The sequence below is a fragment of the Talpa occidentalis genome, unplaced genomic scaffold (genome assembly GCF_014898055.3).
Source record: "Talpa occidentalis isolate TD23 unplaced genomic scaffold, MPIMG_talOcc4v2.1 talOcc4.13, whole genome shotgun sequence".
NCBI classification, from domain to species: domain Eukaryota; kingdom Metazoa; phylum Chordata; class Mammalia; order Eulipotyphla; family Talpidae; genus Talpa; species Talpa occidentalis.
In genome coordinates, this window is record NW_023601322.1 from 19,294,297 (window position 1) to 19,319,222 (window position 24,926).

The 24,926-nt window shown below is 48.6% G+C and overlaps 1 protein-coding gene across 2 annotated transcripts in view; it reads right to left on the minus strand.

Moving 5' to 3' along the window:
- The window catches only part of CTIF (cap binding complex dependent translation initiation factor), a 260,483-nt gene extending 236,898 nt beyond the window's left edge, over positions 1 to 23,585 (minus strand). For both annotated transcript variants that reach the window (XM_037508543.2, XM_037508542.2), the window contains exon 1: positions 23,481 to 23,585. The gene's annotated coding sequence lies outside the window, so the exon portion shown is untranslated. The remainder of the gene's footprint in view (positions 1 to 23,480) is intronic.
- Positions 23,586 to 24,926: the final 1,341 nt, after the last annotated feature.

Below are 24,926 nucleotides of genomic sequence, written 5' to 3' on the forward strand. Positions count from 1 at the left end.
AGGCTCTGAAAATGTACTTTAATCACATGGTGTTAAATCAAATCACTTTTCAAATACACTAGTGAGGCTGTGTTTTTAAAGGAACCCTGAAGTTTTTTATAAAACAACTTAACTGAACATTTTTGCAGTTCTGGGATTTTTGTTTGTTTGTTGAGGCAGTTTACTTAAACGACTCAAATTCAAGTTTGCTGGGTACATGAAATCATTCACTCTTCCACGTTCACTTGTCATATTTCTCAGTAGCTCCCTGTCTCCCCAAATCAAGTTTGTGTCCACTTGCAGGAATTTGACAAATCCCCCCTTTTCCTCCAAGAGTTTGCCTTTCCCCTCAAAATTGTACACATTCTAGAAATTCTGAAAGAATGGGGTATGGGTTGCATCGTACCCTCCCTGAATTCCCATGTTGAAGTTCCAGACTCCAAGAGCTCAGAATGTGACTGTATTTGGAGGTGGTGTCTTTCAAGAGGTGATGAAATAAAATGAGGTCCTCAGAGTGGGTCCTAATCCAATAGGCCTGGTCTCGAAAAATGAGATTAGGACAGATACACACAGAGGGAAGACCGTGTGATGACAGAGCAAGAAGATGGCCATCTACACCCTAAGGACGGAGGCCGCAGAAGAAACCAGACCTTCCAACACCTCGATCTTGAACTTCTAGTCTCTAGAATCATTATTCAGTATGTGCCTGTTGTTTAAGCCCCCCATCTGTGGTATCTTTTATGGCAGCCCCAGCAGACTACATAGATGGCAGGGGAGTCTGCCAGTGGCCATTCATCCATCTGGTTCCACCGCTGAGGAGCTGTGACCCTGGACGGGGCTGAGGGTCCCTTCAGTTTACCTTCCTCGGGGCGGTGTGAGGACTGAATGCAGAAGCTGGACAGGATGTTGGTGACTCGCTTCCTGCCCTCCTGGCTCCTTGATGCCACTTACCCACCAGGAAAACAAGCTTGTGTTCTCACTTCTTGCTGCCTCTGAGTTACAGGAAGCCAAAGTGAGAAGGAGATCCTGACGCCAATAGCTGGGAATTTTTTGTTCTTGAATTAACACTTTACTGTTTTTTGTAAGGCATCGTGACACATATTCTTACAGTTAACTCTCGCAACGAATCTGTGACATAGCCAGGGTTAGAAATCCGTCTTTGCATTTTACAGATGAAGTAAATGGAGGCATGGAAAGAGTGAGTGATTTGTCTGTGACCCCATGACTTGTTGGGCAGAACTGGGGTTCTCTGCACTCATATTCATCTGCTCTTTCCCACCCTTCACTGCCCCTGCTCCCCGTTCCCTCCCACTATCACTGACACCCTAAACACCACCATTGGCAGGTAAAAAGCCATCAATAGTTGCCACGTGCAGGCTACATCAAACCCTTCTGTCCTCTAGCCTTCCATCATCTGTTCCATTGCCATTGTGACAGGCCGGGTCACACTGCTGGATGGACACAGGCCATGGTCTGAAGTTACCACCTCTCTGAGAACACCTTCCCCACATCTTTCTGACTAATCTAGAAGCCATCTCCTCCAGGAAGCCTTCCCTGGTTGCTATCATTAAATTTTTTTCTAGAGGGCCCTTAGGCCCAACCATATAAGATGACTTTGGAAGGGACCTGCCCCTGTTTTATCTGCAAATTGCTTAATCATGTTAGGCCCCGGGGCAAGAAGCACATATCTTTCATCAGCCCTGTGTACCTGGGCATAAAGAAGGTATTCAATAATATTTGTTTTTCTATCAGGGATAAGTAATCTTTACAAATAAAACATGTTCAGAAATGACTACTGACAAGTTCAACACTGTAAATAGAATCTCATTCTTCCCTGATTCTGTCACATCAAAGGAGAACCTACTGTCTGACTGGCCTCTAGTGACAGCTCCTACTTTCCTCTGTCCTGGACACACTCCCCTCCCCATCTTCACTTCTCTAACACAAAGCTAGTAAGCCTTAAGCCAATATCTATGTAAACTCCAGAGTTACTATTTAAAGAGTCCAGGGGTCTTTCTTTACAGACCACCTCCCGTAATAACACTAGCTATAGACTTTGAGGGGAAGAATGCTGGTGTTTTATTCACACTTGCTATATTCCTAGCTCCTAGAGCAGAGAATGCGGTACAAAACTGTTGCTCATAAATACCTATTGATATATATCCTGTGTTCCTTTCCCTTCCAAAAGGTCCCTCTCCTGCCATCCACCCTGAGCTATCCCCAAGTGGGTTTCCAGAGCTATCATTTCCATCTGAATGAGACAAAGAACCGGAATTCCCACCCCAAAGGGCACCGCCTCTCAAAGAAGCATGCAGAGGAAGAAGGTGGCCCAGGAGGCAGCAGCTGCTGTCCCAGCTGTCACCTCCCAAAAGGAACAGCGGAATGGGTGGCTGCCCACAGCATAGAAGGATGAGCCTGCTGTGCCAAGGCTGGACCAACCCCCTTCCTGCTTTCCCCCACCCCATGTTACTGAGTGAGGATGACCCCAAACACAGCAAGCCACCTTGGCCTCAGTTCTATCCTCTCAGCACCTCCCTGAGGTGCTGGCCAATCACAGGGCCCAGTCTGGGGTTTCAAGTCCTCCGTTTTACCCCCCCAACTCTGGGGAAGTCATTACAGGCATGGAATCCCTAAAGATCTCAATCAGGAGAAAGAATTCTGCCCAAAGCAAATGTGAGGCTGGAGGCAGCTCCAGGCAGTGAGGGCTTCTAAATTGGGGGCATCTACTACCCCTCCCAGAGCTCATGTGTACTGTGCGCTGGTGCAACAGGGTGGTCCCCAGGAAAGGGGGAGGTTCCCTGCCCCACCCAAGGGAGGGTGGAGCTGAGCAGGGAGAGAAGAAGCTGCAGAAGAGACTGAGGAAGGAAGCAGGATGGAGCCAGGAGACCTGGAGGAGGCACATGGAGCCTAGAGACACGTGAAGAAACTGCGCTTGTCTTTTGGTCGTAGACTGGGTGACACAGATGTGGGTGAGACCCGTGGGGAGGTGACAATGGCAGCTTTTATCTTGATGTTGATTTTGCTCTTTTCCTTCCGGGCTTGTCTGGTTGTTTGTGACCCTTTTCTGTGGGTCCCCACTGGAAGATGTTTTAGACTTGTGGCAGGCTTTGGGGCCTTGCTCTGGGCCGACCCCATATGGATGGAGTTTTACCCACGAGGGGATGGGTAACTTTGGGTGCTTCATTTAGAAACTAGACTCTTTGCCTTACCTGTATTGTTTTCTAGTTTTTATTAAAGTTCCTTCCCATTAAAGTGTCATATGTTTTGTGTTGATGCGGCAGATGGCAGAACCCATTTAGAATAGGCAGGTTTGTGGGGGTCTGGGGTGCCCCTCTCCCTGTCCTATAACACTGGGCCCCATGCTCAGGGACCCCATGGAACAGGCAGTTATGCCCCATTTCACGCACAGAGCCGAGGTCCCTATTCCTGTCCCCGGTTTCTCTGGCTGTGGCAGAAAGAGCTTACAATGGAGAAGGAAACGAAATCAGTTTCAAAGTCCTGCATGAGACTTGTCATCCCGGGACTATGTAAAGCGACAGTCATAATGAGAACTGCCCGCCCCACATATGAGGCAGGAGAGCGCTTCGTAAGTTCATAAAATACAGACAAATGAGTGGCAGCTGGTGTTATTTCAGGCTATGACAATCCTGGCGATTTCTCAGCTGTTTCCTTTATGAGAAAAGAAGGAAAAGCCCTTGACAGCCGGGAAGCACATGACAACCAGATACTCTACCCAGAACCTGCCTCCATGAGGGCGGGAACACAACAGAGCTGTAGAGCTTGGGGTCCGTGGAAAACAGTGGGGACACCCTAATAAATAGAAGTCAAAACAAAAACGCCCAGCTAAGTAAGGACACAAAATTATTTAACGCAACTGTAAGTCAACCAATTGCCATTTAAGGGGGGAAGGGATATAATATGCAAAATTCAACCCTATCCAAGTGCTGGGATGGAGATGATTCTTCCTTCAAACGTATTTTAATGAAATGGTAGCACCATAGTTTCAATTGCATTTCGTAAATTAAAACACAACAGCACACCCAAGGAGCTATCTTCAACGAGAACCCAGCTTCCATTTTCCAAACGATGCTCCCAATTTAATGGCTTCATTTTCTTTCGACTATCTGCTACTTTCCCTCTATAGTGATTTTATTCTTCAAGGACAAGCAAGAGGAGGGTCAGGCTTCAGGGCCCTAAGTGAGGCCTGGAGAGGGGACTCCTTGCAGCACATGGGGCTGTCCCAGGAGGTGGCAATGACCTGTTCTCTGGCTGCCCCAATCCAGCAGGGCCTCTGGCCCTACATGAGAGCCTTGCCCCCAGCCCCACAAGGTCCCTGCTTGCATTCCAGGTGGCAGGCAAAGCATTTGAGAAAAGGGATACCACCCACTCCCACAGAGCCTCTTTCACTACGGAGCAACCTCTGGTCTGAGGGATGCCAGAGGTTCTACTCCAAGCAGGCAGCAGGATGGGAAGGCCAGCCACCAGGAGGGAGCACAGCAGGAAAGCTGGCTCTGGAGGATAAGGAAGACTCCAATTTGGATAAATGGAGGTAGACTCAAGAGTGGCTTGAAAGCAGCCAAAAAGAAACTGGAATACCTTAAAAGCATTTCCCCCAAATCAAAAATTTCCAACTGAGAAGAAAGTAGGAATATCTGTTTGTTAGAAAGGTTCATCATTTTGGAGGGTGGGAAATGCTAAGTTGCTAGCTGGGGGAGAAGGGAAGACCAGGGACTAGGCAGGAGGGAAGCATCTAGAAAGAGCCAGTTCTATATACCCTCTGGGTGGCAAACCCCACCAAGACTGGCAGGGACATAAATCTAGGAGAAAAGCCCAGGACAACAAAAACTCTAATTAGGAGAGACCATAATGCACAGGGTGTGAGGAACTACAGGCCAGAATTAGGGAGGGGTCCCACAGAAATGAGGAATCCTCTCAATTGAGCCACCAAGGTCAAGGTCAGCTTTCCAGGGGCAATAAAAGTAAGTCACCCTCACTAGCCCTATTCCTAGGAGAATTTATACCACAAAAGGCAGGAATGGCTTTATTTCATCCCTGAAGACTCCCCACTGATGAATAAGGGGAACTCAGTCAAGACACCTCATCTGCATACAAGGAAGACCCCAAGGGCCCCTCTTCCATCCCAGGCTCCCATCTCCCCAAGAAACACTGTCATTAATCTCATAGCTCTGAGGGTTGATTTAGGGTTATTGATAGGAGGGAGCTGTGAGGGTGACATTCAGCATGGGAAGTCAGCCCTTGCTGAATTTTATGGCTCGATTCTGAGATAAATCATTCTGGTCCAGGGAACTGGATTCACATAGATTTACTGGTTTTAATATTTGTTTAGGGCATCACAATTAATTGAAAGATGCTTCCTTCCAGTTATTTTGCTGAAATGTGGACCTTGGTCTCTGAGCACTCATTTTTATTGGACATAATTATGATCATCTAGAAATGGTATTTGTCTGGAGTGTTATTCCCAGGGAATATTTCACACTATAGTTCTAGGCCTGCTTTGAGTTCCCAACAACCAGGACCAACTACTCTTGTAGAAACCAAACAAGCCACAAGCTTAGGACCCTACTGATTTGCTGACCTCACATTCTCCAGAGGTGGCCAGATGTGGCCCTCAGGGCCCTGGGGCTGCAGAGAGAGAAACCAAGGGGTGGAAGATCTGACCAATCCCACACTGGTTCTACTCAACTGGCTCCACTCCAGTGACCAATTTTCTCACCAGATCACCAGTGACCAGCAGCATACAACAGCGGTTAGAATGCCAACTCTAAAACCACAGTGCTGAATTTGAATCTTGTTTGGTCATTAGCTATCTGGCCTTAGGCAAGTTTCTTAACCTCTCTGTTAACTATCTCAATTTTCTCTTCTCTAAAATGGGGGTGATAGTGCCCATCTCTTTTTAGAAGGATTAAAATCATTTAGTAATTTTGAAGCAGTTGATACAGTATCTAGTACATGGTGTTTGAAGAATTTACTTGTTGGTATGTAAAAATCAAGAAGTTATTTGAAAAAGTTATTTGAGATAACAAAAAGTTACTTGTGGATAAAATGCAGTTTGAAAACCATTATTCTAGACCAGGAATCAGCAAACTTTTTCTGTGAAGTGCCAGATAGCAAATCTTTTACGCTTGGTGGAGCACACAGTATCTGCTGTGATTAGCCAAAAACAACCACAGATATACAGGAACAGGCTCGGCTGTGCTCCAGAGAAAATCACTTAGGACAACGGGCACTGGGCCAGACTGGGTCCCTGGGCTGCTTTTTGCCAACCCCTAGACTAGATCAAATTTCCTGTTTCATAGTTGAGGAAAAGAGAATAAGGGGTTATTTGAGGGAGCAGGAGCCCAGGTCTCCAAAAAATCAGGAGTTGACAACAATGCATGGGAGCAAACACTCTCTCTCCTGCCCAGCAGTAGAAGAAGACTCCCAGGGAAAAAGTGACCTAAAGGCCCTCACTTTCTTCTAGGGCATGCACTGCGATCCCTGAGGCATAAGGTCAGTGTCTCCTGGGTCATCTCCATAGTCCCCAGCAGCCAACATCAGAGTCATTCTGGGAAGGTGGATATCTGTTCATGGCCCTGCCGTGGGAAGCCCCCACCCACTAAGGCCAAGGGGCTGGACTTGTTTTTCAGATGTTCTGGCAGTAATTGACTAAATGAAGTTTCTCACACCTACAACAATGGGAAGCCATTTTTTGAAAATTTGAATACAAAAAATTAGAATACAGGTGCCCCCCACTTTCTGCCACTGAGTTTTCACAAGACTATGAGCCCCTGTCTGAAGAAGATATCCATTTTTATGATGAAGGGTGAAAGTGGAACTCAAGGGCTTCCCTGGTGGCGCAAGGGGTTAAGCACTGCACTATGAAGCAATCTATAGCCTCTGCAGCACGAGTTCGATCACCGGCTGGCCAGGGAGCTACCCACATGGTGCTGCAGACCTCTCCTGACTAGCCCGCTGCTCCCCTCAGCAGTGTACTTCAGTCAGTCTGTCTGTTCTGCTCCCCACTCTGTCTCTGGTGGATCCCCTCACCCCTGCATCTCTGGCCTGTGCCAGAGATGCATAGATGAATAAATCTTAAAAAAAGGGGGGGGGTACTCCAGAGTAGTGTTTGTTTTGAAGCAGCTAGAGGCAGCATGCACCTGAGCAGCCAGATTGGCCCCACGAACCTTCCTCTCAGGAGCCACTTTACCCAGGCTGTCATATAATTTATAAATATTGTTATATCATTCCAGCCTTTACTATATGTTAGGACAATTTTAGGTTCAATGTGTTATTTGTTGTGGTTGGTTGGTTATATGGCGGGGAGTGGGAATGCTCAATGATGATTCCATATAAAGTAACAATAATTGCATCTTCACTTTACATCACTTTGGCTTATCAAAGGTTTTGTGGGAACACTCCACTTTCAGATAGCGGGGAAACCTGTACAAAAATCACACAAAAAGCAGTTACGAGCTATAACTGAGTGCAAATGATATCAGCAGATTTATAGGCATTTCTTTTTTCATCCTTTACTAAAAGACGGCAGGTGGAAGATAAAAACCAAAGCCCCAGTGAAGGTCTGTGGAAGGACGGCCATTCCCCGGCTGTGAGACCAGTTCTTGCTCTTTAAAATACGATACCCAAAATCTCTGACACTCTACCCATCAAAAAACAGGTCTATGTCCCTTCCTGGATCTGGATTCACTGACTCCTTGACCAGTAATACACAGAAGTTGAATGAGCCAGTTTCCAGACCAAGCCTTTCGGTAACTAGCAGCTCTGCCTTCCTGTTTCTTGGGACGTTCACTTTGGCACCCAGCCACCATGCTTTGAGGAAGCCCAAGCAGCCCCGTGGAGAGATCCATACAGCGAGAATCCAGCAGCCAGCTCAGCTTGCCAGGGGAAAGAGCCTCTTGGGAATAGACCTTCCAGCCCAGGTTGAGCCATCAGCTGATGCCATGTGGACCAGAGGCCAGTTCTACACACTGTGCCCTGCTCAAGTGCAAACTCATGAGCAGAATAAAGGATTATTATGGTTTTAGGACACTGAGTTGTTACACAGCAATAATCACTAGAATAGGCTGTTACTGCAATCATTTGCTTAGGTCACAAAACTATTTGCTTCTACAGATAACACAGAAAAATACTCTTTCCTAGGGGTGTAGGGAAGAGTAGGAGTGCAGGCTACAGATTTAACATTCTGTTATATTAATAAAGGACTGTAATATTGTGATTAATAATATCAAAGATCTATTTGGTCTTTACCCATTCTTGGCACAGAGTTCCTAAAACCCCTGGAATTTATAAGGGTAATAAAGTCATCTTGATAATCACAACAAACCTCTTATAACCACATCTGAGTCTATGTTATTGAAGTGAAGGAAAGCACCTTAAAAAAAAACAACAAAAAACAAATGGGCACTGTGTCAGGGAAACCAACCATGTGGTTGGAAAACTGGGACTTTCGGTCCCACCTCCCTGACCTCTGGTAAGGGGAGAGGAGCTGGAAGAAATAATTGCCAATGATTTACTCCATCATGCCCATGTGGCAAAAGCTCCATAAAACTAAAAAAGGTTGGGGTCAGATGGCCACTGGCTCGGTGAACACCTGGAGATTTGGGGACAGTGACGCACCTGTAGTGCACAGGAATGAGCCCCACCCCCACCATACCTTGTTTACCCCATACATCTCCTCCACCTGGCTGTTCTTTTTACAATAAGCTGGTGATCTAGCCAGTAGAATGTGTCTCTGAGCTCTGTGAGCCACAGAAAATACAGTCACCACCACTCACAATATGGAGAGGATGTTCTGAACTAAAAATGTTCAGTTCAGTGATATGAGCAGTTGTCTCCGCTGAACTCCAGGAAATTATCAGACCCAAGGAGGGGGTTGAGGGAACTCATGATCCACAGCTCATTGGTCAGAAGCACAGGTGATAACTCAGACTTACAACTGGTCTCAAAATTGTGGAAGGGAGAGACAACCCTGTGGTCCCTAATCGTGCCATCTGATGCCACCTCCAGATAGTGACTGTCAGGATTGAGCTGAACTGTAGAACACCCAGCTGGTGTCTGAGAACTACTTGGTGGTTTGAAACATTCCCCCACACATCAAATTGAGAGCAGAATTGTAAGGAGCGAAGATATTTTGGGGGAAATAAGAAAAATAATTTTGAATTTGTATGAGCAACAAATTTGAGGGTGAGACCACAGAGTTCCCATCTAGACAGAAAATGATGGTTGGGAGAAATCTTGACTTCAATATTAAAATATGTACCCTGAGTTTTGGTTCAGAAAATACGGTCACCATCACTCACAATATGGAGAGGATGTTCTGGACTAAAAATGTTCAGTTGTGTTACAAGCAGTTGTCTCAGCCTCCACATAACTCTTACAGGGTGTCTGAATTTGAGTAGCAAAACTTTGTCATTTATTAAAATGAGCTGGCTCTAAAATGCACGCCTTAGTTGACTTGAACAAGAGTATTTATCATTGGTTGGAGATGGGTGTCAAATAAAACACTCTTTATTGCAGCATATTTGATGTTAAAATGACTTGCCTGAGACATAAATCAACTATCATTATGTTGAAGTTATTGAGGTGCCAATTAAGAAGTTTTTGGTTATCAAAGTCCAGATAATAGAAGTTACTTTTCAGGGCCTCCCTGGTGGCGCAAGGGGTTAAGACACAACCTATGAAGCAATCTGCAGCCAGTGCAGCACAAGTTCGATCCCCGGCCAGGAAGCAACCTACATGGTGCAGCAGACCTCTCCTGGCTGGCCCACTGCTCCCCTCAGCGGTGTATTTCAGTCGATCTGCCTGCTCTGTTCCCCACTCTGTCTCTGGTGGATTCTCCCACCCCCCACGCCTCTGGCCTGTACCCCAGTTCTTGTATGCATAAATAAATAAATCTTTAAAAAAAAAGTTACTTTTCAAAAGTCAGTTTGCCAAACAATTGCTTTTGAAAGAAACTACAGTATATAGTGTCTATTTTGTATATATATATTTTGTGTAGTCTATTTTGCCCTACAAAAATATTTACTAAGGTTGTCTTTAGGTAATGACTACCTTTGTGAATTCAAAATTACAATCATGTAGAAAAGTTTTATGTAAATATATATTTAGGAACATGTATTTGCTATATGAAAAGAGGTAGCCCCAGGCTAAAAGTGGACATGTATTATTCAAACCTCCTCCAGTGCCAAGTGACATAAACCCAACCCAAAACTTGCTTATGTGGTATTTCCCAAAATATACTACCTTTGAGTTTTCTGCTATACCTGTGCAGCAGCTGTAATATTGTTACTGACTTTTTATTGACTCTGTGAAACTCAGCTTGCTCTTAAACACTAATCACAAGTTCCATGTACCAGTTATTTTGTTTAATGCATGTTTATATGAATACATGGCTTCAAATATTTTACAAGTTCAGAGATACTCCATAAAAATCAGTTTACACTCCATCAGCAATATGAATGTCGTACTTTAAGGCATAGAAGAGGGCTTTACTGAATGGAAAACCAGGCCTTAATTAGTTTTCTCACTGGTATGTGACCTTGGCCAAATCACCTGGTTTCCTCTTGCTTTAATGTCCCCATGGGAAGAAGCACATCAGCCCAATCACCTTCCCGGCCCTACCACAAGAATACCAAGAGCAGTAACCCCTGCTGCCATTGGCAGCAGCATGAAAGTGGTCATAATGGACCACACTCCATCCACAGCAAGGGTCTCCAGCCACTGTGATCCAGGGTCTCTTCCTAAGCATCTGAATGCCGGAGCAGGAAAGTTCGGGATTCCAGCCATGGAGATTACAAACTGGGAACTGGACACTCAACTGCTTTTCAGGTTTTCAAATCTATTATGAGACGTTAAGTAAACCTGGCTCTAATGAGGTAACTAAAACCCTGCAGGGATAAGCCAGGAGCTGGGCTGCCGGAGGTTTAAAATCAGGTCCCAGGGTGTCCACCAGCCAGCCCCCTCCTGTTCTTCTAATTCTACGAATCCTGGAGCCAGAGGGCTGGAAATGGGACAAGGTTCAAGAGGCAGAGGTCTTTGACTCAACTCAGGCCAGAGATCTCTGCTGGCCCACGGGTGGTTTCTCTCCAGCATAAATGAGGAGGCAGCCAGCCACATTTGTTTTACCCGGAGGAAGAAAACACATTACATCACTCACCAGCAAACCTTCCCCGTACCCTTCCATGGATGTCACTCAAAGCCAGAGTCTTAAAAGACCCAGGCAGGGCCTGGCACAGGCTGGGGCAATTTCTACTTTAATGAAAAAAAATAAATTTATAGGGAAGGAGGAAATAAAAGTTCCAACTGGCCAAATCAGCAGATCTAGCACTGCTAGCCTAGTTGCGTGCCAAAGCCAAGAATGATGTCACAGGGATTCCTCCTTCTCTCTGCCAGCCTGTGCTGAGGATGTAATCCCTGCCTCAGAAGCCTGGCACTGGGAAGGACAAAATGAGACGCTCAGGAATATTAAATATGATCTCATCAAATCCCTGAAGCTACCAGCGAAGAAGAAACATCTAGATGTGAAGTAACTTGCTCAAGATCGTCCAGAATCATCAGAGACCGTGGCTTTTGAGAAAACCAAAGGAGATGTCAGTGTAACATGTCAATCCTGTGTGTGATGGTTAACAGGCGAAACCTGAGCAAAATCAGCTATGCCACGTATTAGCTGTATGAGTGAGGGTAAATTAATTAACCTCTCTGTGCCCTCACTTTCTCATCTATACAACAGGCTGGGAAGGCTAATGAAGATAACATGCAAAGTGCTCATTAAGACCTCTAACACAATGTTCAATAACTGCTGTTTTTTTAGGTTATTTATTTTTTATTATAATTTTAGGTAATTATTATTTTTTAGGTTATTTATTATTGTATTTTTAGGTGATTTAGGTTATTATTGCTTAGGTAATTATTTCTAGGTTATTATTTTAGGCTATTGTATTGCCCTAGCATTTCAGAAGAAATACCGCCTCCTTAATGCCTGAGTTTACAGACATCTCCCACTGCTTAAAAACAGCAGCTCACAGAACAGAGTTCAGGTTTTAGAGTCACATAGGCCTGGATTTATAGCTTGGCCATCATAAGAAAATAGCACAGAGTGAGTGACTGAAACAATAGAAATTTATTTTCTCATAGTTCTGGAGGCTGCAAGTCTGAGATCAAAGTGTCAGCCAGTTGGTTTCTACTGAGGCCCCATTCCTCGGCTTATAGATGGCTGCCTCCTCCCAGGGTCCTCATGGTCATTCCTCAGCTGTAAGCAACATGTGCACACTCTGGACAGTTCTGCCTGCTGGGCTTCCCTACCTGGGCCTACTGATAGGAAAGTGGAGGTGGTTCTGGCAGAGGGAACACAGAACTCACACACTAAGACAACCCCCCATGGGACACTTAATGGTTCTAGTCCCCCATATTACCTGCTGGTTAAGAAAAAAATAAAAAATTAAAAAATATATAGAGAAAAAAGAAAAAAAAATTATGAGAAAAATGAAAATTATAGTGAAAGAAAGCAGATCAATAATTGCCAGAGCCAGGAGGTATTTTTTTTAACTATATATATGACTCTATATATAATATATTATATAGAGTTATATATATATAATATAAACTTCAATTATATCCAGATATTTAAAAAATTGTAGCTCAATAAAACTGATACCTCCCTCACATAAATAAATACAATTATTTGAAATTTGGTGAGGCAAATCTTAATCATTGCTTACCCAGCTATCATTCCTTCTCCCTGCTTCTTTATAAAGAGACCTCACTTCTTGCTATAAATAAGGCAGAAAACACAGGAGACTTGCTTTCTTGGCCTTCACTGGAGCTGAGACATGGTTATTGATCCATTTCTCATCTCTGGGACCTGATGGAAATTCTAGCAGGGGGATTCTAGGAAAGATTTCACTTTCTGATGAATTAAGACACAAGGAGAAATTCTCCTTCCTGCCTGCTTTCAGATACAGTCACACTAAAGTGTGATGTCTGGAGCAGCGGCAACCACACTGTAACCGTGAGGGGACAAATCTGAGGACAAAAGCCAATGTGCTGAAAATGGAATGAGTCCTTGAAATTGCCAATGATCCACTGAATTAACCAAGCCTAGAACCCCCACCTTTTGATTTCTAGCTTTGTGAGTCACAGCCAGGCTATAAACACCTTGTTTTTTCAGCCATTACTAGTCCAGGGCTGTTTTATTTGTAGCCAATAATTCCTACAAGCCAGGTGGTTTTCATCTCTCTAAACTTCCTTCTCCCACCCCACAACTGAGAGCGTGGTGAGATATAATATAGAGCTTTGGGGCTATAAACTGAACCCCTCCAGATTCCTAAGTCCACAGTCCCCACTAACAATGCTTTCCTCTCTAGCCTTTAAGCAAAATGGGGAAACAGATGCCGATCTCTCTTGTGGGCGAGCCCTCCCCTCACATCCGTATGTGTATCCCACAGTATAAATGACTGATAATCATCTCAGCTGTGACCCACACACATACACCGTTCCTGGTCCCCATTAATCCACAACAGTCCCAGTTTGATTATGCTGCATCCCAGCATGATTATTAAAATACTTCCTTTTACTCTCAAAAGTGTCTCCATTTGGACAAAAATTTATAGTCATCCCACTTCTGGCTTCCTCAGCACCCTTTTCTTTCTCATACACACTACTTCCCACATTAGATGAGCATGAGGCCATTTTGTCTACCCCAGAGGAGGAAGGGACCCTACAGGTTCACCGGAAGTTGTCCCACGTGGGTCACAGAGCCTGACCCATGGCAGGTGTCCGATGCACTTTCACTAAACTGAACCAAATGTAATGGACTAAGAGCCTTCAGCTTACAGGACTAAGGCAAACCGATTGATTTTAGGCATGAGGAGCAATTTTGGGAGGAATAAGAGGGGAAATCAGGTGCTTTTCTAGAGCCCCCTCACCACCGGGCCAGATAAGCACAGGCGCCTGCTTGGAACTGGCAGCTGGTTGACACAACCTTTCAGGCAACTCAACATGGCAGCTGATGAATACGTGAACCCCAGAGATGCTAACCATGCTGCAGAAACAAAGGAGCAGAAAGCTTTGTGCTTTCCGAGAGATCCAGGTCACTGCAGACAGACAAACTGCATGCTCTGAAGAATACTGCAACGGAGAACAACATCCTTTGTATGACCTACCAAGCCTCTAACAGGCCACTGTCTTCATCTCACAGTTCAACTGTTCAATATCTCAGCTAAGAATATGGCTAAGGCCTGTGGGTTCTCTGCTGGGAATGAGAACATGACTTTGCCTATCCTGGGGGAAGGCCCTATAAGGGAACAGCATGGGGAATGTCTGCTCCACCCACTCCGGCTGGAACCACACACATTCTTTCTGAATAACTTCAGGGCTCAATTGTCCCAACTACAGTTAGGCATTTCCCTGGCTCTGTCTCTCTTTCTCTTCCTCGCAGAAGTCACTTTTACTGAGTGAGGCGCACAGAGGACGCCTAACCCTGTGCCTGGCACATAATAGATACTCAAAAAGCGACAGCCCCTGCCTCGGATTCCTGAGTCAAAGACTTAGAAGCTGATTTGTGTCCGGGGAGTCAGAAGAAGGAACCTGCAGTGTGTGCTTGGCGTCTGTCTCAGTGATCTGGAAAGCACCGAGCCAAGGCTTCTCATAGTGTACATGTCACACGCCCAGGCAGCCAGCTCAGCTAAACTTACCATCATCTTCAAAGGCTCCCTGTGTGCTAAGTATGTTCAGATGGATGTTGGCTGGTTCTCACAGAATCTAAGTTTGACAAACGAAGGTCCCTCTGGATGCAGGCAGGATGGTGAAAAGCCTGGAAAGCATCTCTCATGACAGCCAAAGGGGTGTTGGTTGGAAATGGCTGGGAGGTGGCTGAGGCTCAGATAAGGCCCTTCTAGCTGCAACAGCCTTCTAATAAAGGAAGATACAACCTCATAACTCAGCACACTCCTGGCCATGGAAAGCATTACAGCAAGTGCTGACGTCATTAGGATTCCTAGACCAAGAAGGGGATTGGCTAGGTGGACTCTACAATATCTCCCAAGTTTGAAATCCTAGGAACTCCGAACCATGATCATGGGGTAGACAATGTGGTGCATAATCTAGGGATCAGTAGCAGTAGCAGAATCTGCCTAGGAACCCTTAGATGGGAACATGCAAGAAGCCTCATCTGTAAGGACCAGGCCTGAGTAAATGGCAGAGTAGAACATTCTGGCCTTTTTGGACCAGCTCCTTTGCAGGCTTTTGCTAAGTGAGAAAACCTTGGGCCAGAAACAGCCCTTTTCCACAGCCCTGTGAGTGCCTCCACCTGTGTGCATTTGTGTTGAAGGCTCTTTTTAAAAGATTTCCACTGAGGGCACTTAGTGTATGCTTCTGCCCTCTCTCTCCACTTCCACGCGCACTCAGGCCTCCCTAGTTCTGCAACATCCCTTCAAGGTGAAGTCAGTGGAGGGCGAAGAGGTTAGAGTTCCTAAGGCTGGAGTACACTGGCCCTGCTTTATACGCTAATTCCTTGGGGAATTAGGTACCTCGGAACATGTGTAATGGACATCCAAAGCCACATTTGATCTGAAGTTTCAGCTTCCAGGGAAGATTTTTTTTCCCCACCTCAAATCCAGGCCAAAAAAGGCAAGCTCTCCCACCCCCAACCAGTTTTGTGCGAATAGGCTGATGTCGTATCCACCTTTCTCCAAGCACACACAACTTATCAGGGGCCCATTGTCCACATGGCTACCCATTCTAACACTCAGTCTCACCACCCGTCCTAGAGAAGATGTTTTCAGGATTCAACCCCCTTTGGTTATGACACCAGTAACCATCCCTCAATACCCCACCAACCATCCCCCCTCCCACTCCCAGGATTAACCTGACACAAGAGCAAGCTTAACATCCACATTCACTTTTGAGTCCCCTCGTGTTCCCCTTACATTCTATGAGCCCAGCTCTGCCTTTAAAGAGTGCTAGTTATATTTTATACTGTGCTTTTAGGTGCTTTGTAGTTGGAAAGTTTTCAAGTTTTTACTCCACTGTGGTACTAAAATACTCTAAATCAGTGTTGGGATACCCTTTTTGAACTTAAGCACAGAATCTTTCCTGGCTGACCTCCCACCAGTTAACAACCAACAGCCAACTCTGGCCACATCCCACAAATGTAGGTTAAACACCTACTAAGTGCCAGGCATGATTTTAGGTTCTGAGGATTCAAAAATGATAAGATAGGAGCTCTGCCCAAAAGGCATCTACAAGAACGCAGCACAGCAGAGGGGGAAGTACCTGACCACTCTCCTACTTAATTTGTGCTCTACTATTTGCCCAGGTTGGCACTGCTATTAGTGGCTTTGTCCATCCACATCATGTCTCTGGGATCAGACTGCCTGTACCTCCCAAGCAGACTTTGAGTCTTTCCTGCCTTTTACTCATGCCCAGAGAGCCTGGGACAGAGTTTTGCTCAACAAAGATGTTAAAAACGGGGCCTCCCCATTGGCACAGCGATTGAGTGCTAGGTTGCGAAGCTGCCCGCAGCCTCTTCTGTGCTGGTTCGATCCCCAGATGCTCCCCGGCCACCGCAGGAGGGTCCCGCATGGCGCGCAGACCTCTCCTGCCGCCCGCTGCTCCCCTCAGCAGTGTACTTTGGTCCTTCTGCCTGCTCTGCTCCCCGCTCTGGCTCTGGTGAATTCTCTCGCCCTCCCGCACTTCTGACTGTACCCAGTGCTTGTATAAATAAATAAACAAATAAATCTTTAAAAAAAAAAAAAAAAAGATGTTAAAAACGAAAACGCCTCTCCTCTAACTCACTCTAATGCTTCCAGCCAAAGAGTGCTCTCGGCTGTTGCTGGATTCTGCCAGCTGGGCCTCCAGCATGACACAGCATCTGTGCCTGGCTTCCCTGACGACAGCGCCTGGCGTGACAAAGGATTTTCTGACAATGGGAGGAAGAGGTCTCATTGTCTACCGCAGCCCCTGCAGCAGCCTGGTCACACTCAGTAGCAGACCTTACCCTACTCCCAGAACCGTGTTTCTTGCTCATACTTCTGCAGACTTCCACCCTGCACACTGTGCTATCTGTAAGTCCACATCGTTGGACCATCCACCAGCTATTCAAATCCAATGTGTCTAACTAACATTGAACTCACCACGATCCTCTTTCTCATCATAACTTTCAGCAGACCTGCTCCAGCAACCTGAAGTTCACACCTGAGTGAAAACCACCAGCCACAGAGTCAATGAGGCCACAAACCTGGGAGTCCGCCTGACTGCCCTATTATATGCCAGAGCTAAGCAATCACTGCAGACTTTACTGCAGCGGTAAATATGTGACCTTCCCGGCATGCCCATATGCACAACACTGGTTCCAGACCTCATCCCCTTCACATGGATTCTGTATAAAGCCTGTCACTGCCTTGCCAGTCCAGTGGCAGCCTGGCCCCTGGTCATGTTCCCTTCTGCGTGCCTCCATCTTGCTTACAGCCCCAACCTCCATGCTCTACCTGCAGGGTAAAAGCCAAAGCCTCAGCCAGGTTCATCAAGCTGCTGAGAGCTGAGCACTGCCTGCCTCTCCACCTTGCACTTGACCTCATTGTCACTGTCCCTTCCTAGACCCTTGTAGCCTCAGACTTCTGCACCATTTCTTCTTCCTGTTCATCCATGAAGATTTAGCTTCTGTGTTGTCTCTGGGAACCCCTCCCTGATCTCTGAAGCCAGAACAGCTGCCTTGTCTGTGCTGCTGTGAGGTTCTTCACCTCCACATTCACCACACCAGAGTAAATTTAACTGCTTAAATGCCTGTCCTCACCTACAAGGACAGCTCCTTCAAGGTAGGTGGGCTGTGCCCATTCCTTGTTGTAACCCCAGGACAAGCCCAGAGCCAGAGTGCTGCAATCACTACTGGACCTCGATGAGCTCCTTCTGACTGCAGGATGGTGGACTATACCTCCTTACCCTGAGCACACACTTTTACCCCTTTTGGGCCATGACCACAGTCTATAACCTTTATAAGCGCCCCCTCCTGACTTACTCCCAAATTCACCTCTGCCATGAGATCATCCCAAACTAGCCTCACTACACGTACCACTGGTATGACAACCTCTTCTTTACTTTATCCATCTACATCCTAGGGAAGTTAGCCCTTGCGCCTGGCTCTGTGGCTGGATATGAGTAAATGGTAGATATAAAGCTCCAGAAAGACCTAAGCCTTTACACACAAAGTTGTGATGATGATATGACATGGGTGGGCCACCTCAGCCTGGGCCCTGCATTTGAAGTCTGAAGATCTGGGTTCGGATTCCTGCTCATCTTACTTTGTTGTGACTTATCACTAACCACGGAGGTTCATTCAGTTTCCTAATCTGCAAAATGGGAATAAAGATAGTAGCCTCATGAGGCTATTATAAGAAGCAGATGAGATCATTTGTGTGAAACACCTTGCAAACTGTAAGCCAAATCAAACACAGGGTATTATAATAGTCTCCAGTGCCCATCAAGTCCCTATCCAACCCCACTACACTCCCCAGTGATCTCTGCCCTTACCTGAGTCAGGTAAGAATCAAATGAAAGCTGTGGATCTCTTTCTAGAAAAGCACACCTACAAAACAACTTTGCAAATGCTTTCAGGAAGTTCCTGAGGGCCCTGTCGGGAAGGGAAGACTTAGGCCAAGTGTATAACACCAGAAATCCCAAGACCCTCTACTCTCCCAAACCTATGCCTTCATGTAGATTCTGGGGGGGGGACTAAAGCCAGAGCAGGAGAGGCCAATCTAAAACTAAAAGATGACTTCCAGGGCCTTCCCAACTACCAGAGGGAGGAGTTGAAGCTAGAGAATCTCACTCTTTGGGAAGTAAGAACCTACTTCTTCTCAGAAAGCATCATGGTATTGAGAAAGAAGATTGGATGAGATATCAAAAACCAGAGTGCTTGCCCCACTCTGCCCAGGACTCCCTGCAACCTGAAGCATATTTTTGCTTCTCTGGATTTTAGTCTTCACAGGGTGAACAGTTCATCAAAAGACCTTTCCCGGACCCAGATATCTAGGATCTGAGTTTAGTCTGTCCTCAGAACCACAGCTTTGTTCTGGGTTTAATTCAGAAACAAGAGGCACATGTCGTCACCCACATGGTGCTAGTTCAGGGAGAAGGCCAACATCACAGCATTGTTCTAAATTAAATTGAGTGCAGGATGAGGCAGGAAGGCAGAAGACCAAAGCCTGAAAGTGAGCAGTTGAGCTCAGGTGACCTGTGAGTCAGCACTGAGACCCAGAGGTAGAGGATCCCCCAAAAGAACATCCAAAGGGGCTGCCACATTACCCGTTAAGCTATGCAACAAATGCCATCAAATTTGGAGAATTCCCAAATGCTGTGATTTGCCCGTCTGTTTGTACCTCCTGTTCTCTATCTGGGCTCAGGATTCTCTCGCTATCCTAACCACCAACTCCTTTTCCAACCTTCATGATCTGCACTCAAGCAACATGATGTTAAAACAAGGACAGTGAATCCCAAAACTGACATGCAATTGAAGGACTGTGTCAAGGACTACAAAAGTGAAATTCAGAGTAGATAAAAGCAAAACCCATATAAAAAAATAGCAAAACCCATATCAAAACATCTACAAACGCCTGTAAGACAGAAACCACTCAACTCAGGCAGGGCCTGAGTGAGAGCTTGGCCAAAGCCAAGCCTATCACTCAATATAGCTCATCACAGCTGATCACAGCCCGCGGGAGCTGGGGCAGGACCATGGAGAACAACTTGTCCACTCCTTGCTCAGCAGAGTAACCTGTTGTTGATTGGTTTCAAGTTAATTTTCCACTAGCTACCTAACTTCTACAGAAGGACATAGCTTAAAGACACCTGGAAGGATCTAAACAACCATAAGTCCAGGGTCAGAAGGGACATAAGTGTCTTCTTTCCCTGTTGCTTGCTTCTGCAAATGCTCTAAAATAAGAACTGTCATTATGGGCCCCTTGCAACCAATATAGGTGAAATTGATTGTCTCAGGATAAGTACTTCATGATTTATTACCCCCTGTAGGCTCTGGATCACCCATTTTATTGCATGGAAATTTAGCTATTTTTGTTGTATTATCTTGGTGTGCTCTGAACATATAAAGTTTCCAGCCTAAGGGAGATGCTCCATAAATGTGTGCTGGACTTAAAACATACATTTTACCTCCACAGCTAGAATATACTTTTATTTCTTCTGTGTGCACCTGAGGAGATATACAAACATGTAGATGCTCAGTGCATGTTTGTGAATGAATGGTAGATTCACTGGCCAAACCTAATAACCCTCCAGTTTCTGTCTGAAAACTTTCATGTGCAACAACTCTGAGAACACATACAGACATGTCTGAATTCCTTGCTCTTTTCCCATCCTCAGAAATGGAAAGGGACAGGGAGTGTAATCTGGGGATGGTTTTTCAAAGGCCCACACTTTAAGTCTGATGAGTTGAAACCAGTAATTGCAGAATAAACCTTAGATTTCACAAGAACTCCATGAACACACAACACAAACACACATGTGCTATATAAACATGTATACCACATGTATTCATTACAGGAAGGTTTCACCTGGTGTGTGTGAGTGTGCGTGTGTATACTATACTATATGTATCAAAGCTGATAACTAGTCACCAACAGCAAATATCCAGTGAGTGATAATAACAGCTATGCAGACTTTTGATCTTTAATGGCTATTCTGTAAGAAACTGGTAGCACATCAAAAGTGCTCTGACAAAGAATAAATACCCTAGGGTGCCAAGACCTAGTCTCAAAAAATATATATTATATAATATATATATTTTATATATATAATATAATACTTTAATTTTTAAAAATAGGCTGAGAGGAGGGATGGGGGAAAGTCTCCTCTCCTTGCTGAGAGGCCTTAGACAAGCCCCAGCAATTTTTTAGTAAAAGAGGACTAATACCCCCTACCTTATAGGACCCTCTTAATAAATACGATGACACATTGCTTGCGGGCGGCGGGGTGGAGGGGGGACTTTGAAGCCACACAAACATTATTCCAGCAATCTGTAATCACCGATGATATTGTACCCTAGAATGTGTTACAAAACTACTGCCTCTAAGCGAACAGTATCCAGGACAGACACTTGACACAGCAGATGGGATGATCTGTGTGTAAATCGAACCCTGTTTCAAATACTCAAAGGGTGTTTCCTCAGGCAACCCGAGGGCATCCTGTGAGGGACTGCACATCTTCTCATGTCTGTTCGGTGCATTCTGTTCCCATATAATCGGGTTTTCTCGAAAGCCAGGTAATTTGTTTGCTGTGCTAGCTGGCTTGGAGCTGGGATTCCCAAGGTTTCCCAGGGGTCTGGGCCGGAGGGGCCTGGGCCACACATCCTGCGGCCCCTCCCCGGCCTCTGGGCGGCTCCTTCCTCTCTCCTTCAGCCGGAGCTGCGGCGCCAAGGGCGCCGCTCGTGCTGTGTCACTTTCGCCCTCCCGAGCCTGCGGCCGCGCCGAGCCACAGCTCCAGCGGCTGCCTCCCCTCGCGCTCGGGTCGGAGCCGGCGAGACCAGCCCCGCCGCGGAGACCCAGCGCCCAGCGGGTAGAAGAGCGCTGACTGCGCCCGGCAGCGCGGGGCTGGGCCCGGCCGGGGCAGCCTCTGGCCCCTACAGTCTCCAAGACGCAAGAATGGAAGGCGGGCGCCGAAGGCACGGATTCCCTCCGGGTGTGCGGACCGCGGCGGGAGCGCGGGCACGCGCGTCCCTGAGCACCTTGGTGCCAGGGTCCGCCCGAGCTCGTCTGGGGTGTGCGGGGAGTGGGGAAGGGTGGCACCGCCGGGCCCAGCCAGGCCGGCCCCGCGCACCGCCGAGCAGGCGGTCAGTCGACCGGTCAGGGAACGCGGAGCGCAGGACGCAGACACTCGGCCACTCGGCGGGTTGGGGACTCCCCAGCTGACCCCATGCGCCAGCAACCCCAAGGTCTTCCGGGGCTCACGACCGCACGACCCCTCGCCTCGGAACCCGGCGCGCGGCGGGCACACGCTGACAGCTGGCCCAGCTCCACCTCTGCAAGGCCGGCGGCAGAGGTGCCCGCCCGGATCCGGGCCCGCGCGCGTCGCGGCTGCACCGGGTCTGCGGTCCCCGCCCCCCGCACACGCCGGCGCGGTGTGTACACACACAAACAGTCGGCGGGGAGGAGACGCCTCGCTCCCCAGGGTGGGGACGCACTGGGCGCCGCCAGCCGCGCATCCCTCCCCTTCGTGGCCGCACCCCCTCCCTGCTCACACCTGCCACCTTCCCCCACCCCAGCCCCAACCCTGAAAACTCCAAGTCAAACAACCAACGCGGTCCAGGTGGGGGCCCCCGATTGTCCTTTATGTAGAGAAATACCCAGTTCAGACGCTGGGTCTCCGGGATGCCCTCTCCAGTCTCACCCGAGCTCCGGCACGCGCCCCTCGGCGGGCCCCAGACTCCGCCGCAGACCCAGTCACCGCCCCCCGTCTGTCCGCCGCCCCCGACGACAGCCGTCCGGGACGGTCACCTGCTGGTCTTCCAGGAGGACCCACGCTGGAGCCACCCCACCGCCCCTCGCGCCCCTCGCTGCGGCGAGCTGGCCTCAGAACCTGTCACCTTAACCCTCCCCGGGCCGGGCAATCTGCTCCCAGGCCCAAGCACCCCGCGGCGACAGGAATAATTGTATAAAGGCCAACACAATCACAACCGTAAAGAAAGGCCAAAGCTGCCACCGCAATGGATCCACTGATCCGGTTCCTCCTCTGCTTCGCCCCCGTGCGCCCCCCGCGGGCGCACCGGGGCCGGAGGAGGGCGCAGCCCGTCTAGACCACAGGCATCCCCGCGCCGCGGGGCCGGGCGCGCACACTCCCTCGCGCACGGCCGCTGCCACAGACACAATCAGTCAGCAGGGGAGGGAGGGGCGCGCGGGGACTCTCGGGGCTCCCCCACCACCGCCCCGAGCGCGGCCGCCTCCCGCCCGGAGCCGCCACCCAGTGCCGCGCTCCAGACCTCGGCGCCGCGCGGCCAGAACAGCTGCAAGTTTGGCTGGTACTAAACCAACTGCTGGATGCAGCCAGCGCAGGCTCAAAACAAAAGGGCGAGGAATCACGCTCGCGCTCGCGCCCCACACCCTCCCCGGGTCGGGGCCCGGCACATGACAGCGGCTCCAGCGCGCGGCTCCAGCGCCCGCCGGGCTCGGGCAGCCGCCCCTCCAGACGCCCCCCGCCCCGCCCCGCGCGCGGCCCCGGACTCCCCCGGGCGGGACCCGGCTGCGAGGGGCAAACCTGGGCGGGGGGGCGAGTTCGCGGAGCGCGGTCCTCGGCCGAGGGGGGCGGCGGGTGCGCGCGGACGCCGCTGACCCGGGCGCAGGGAGGGGGAAGGGGCTGATTGTTTGGGGCGGTTTTCCCGGATTTCTCTATAAGCACGCGCGCGTCACGAAGCCCTCCTCCCGGGTCGCCGATCGATCCGCAAGCTGCGATCACTGCAAGAGGGGGGTGGCCGGGGGGATGCTCACCTCCGGGTTCCTCCGGCCGCCCCGCCGAGCCCCAGCCGGGGTGGGGGAAGGGGCAGGGAAGGGGACCGGGAGCAGCGGGCTCCGGAGCCGACTCCTGCCTCGAGTTCCGCGCGTCCCGGCGGCGGAGGGGACCCGGCGCCCCGGCGCACGAACCCCACGGAGAGGGGAGGGAGGGGAGGGGTGGAGGGAGGGAGGGGCGGGTGGGAGGGGGGAGAGTAGAGGAAGAAAAAAAATGATCCCTGCCCTGACACAGGGAAAGAGAATGTAGGAGAGTGACGCGCAGGCCCCGCCCGCCCCTCCGGCCACGTGCAAGGGCTTGAAAGGAAAGAGGGCGCGGGAGGCCTGCTGGGTAATGTAGTTCGCCTTTCTTCCCCGGGATGGCGGGCCCTGGAGAGCCCGCCGCCGCGGGGACCCCGGGGGTGCCCGAGCGAACCCCGAGCCCGGTCTCACCACGCGGAAACCCGCAGCCCTCGCCCCTCCCCCGCAGCGCTGGCGCCCCCCTGGGTGGACACCTCTATATTGGGGGATCTGGGGGGCTTTAGGGCGAGGTTGGCAGGGGACGTTTGGTGTTAGGGACAGGGAGACTTTAAGGATGAGGACTTCCAAGCTTCAAGTGCCATCTGTCTTAATGGCAGGTAAAAGGGAGCTTGTGTATGCGCTGGGCGGCCCAAGTGGTATTATTAATGCTGCGTTAAATGCTAACGTCTGTTATTGAGATGCATATGTTATAATTAACGTTTGAACATCTCTGTGGCAGGGGCGGGGTGTTGTAATTAGATATGCACTTTGCAACCAATTAATTTTCCATTGGGCTGCTGAGGGCAGAGAGGGGGGACCATGGCGGCTGAGAAAATTCAATGCAATAGATAATTCAGTAATCGTCTAGCCAAATCACCTGTTTTCTAAGTACCCACTGGATAGCTTGGCATAGAGGGACCCTTTTATTGCTTCATGTAACATTTGCAGAGCACTTTCCACAGACAGGACATGTTCCAGAATGCCAAAACAAGTAAGACCCTTAGTCCCTGACCTCAAAAAACTCAAAGTGTCATGGAGGGAATGCAGTCAATGAAAACGCAGGGAGAAACAAAATTTAACATAGGAATAAGCACGAAATGCTAGGAACCCTCAGGGAGAGCAGCCAACCAGGATGGAAAGTGAATGGGAATGGGAGAGGAGTCAAGGAAGGCTTCTTGGAGGAGGTGGTACTTGAGTTAAGAATTTAGTAAGATCTCCAAAGGCAAAGGAAAGGGTAGGGATTTGACTAAGGCAACTGGGCACATCTCCCAGATGAGGGAAAAGAGAATTCTGAAATTCCCAGCAGTTTGGCTGGGCAGAGGGAACAGATTGATATCAGGGGTCTAGAAGGAGGGGCTAGAGGCAGAAGGAACCTGGGACAGCTTCTCACTGGAGGTGGGTTTGAAAGTGGGCCTTGAAGAATGAGTG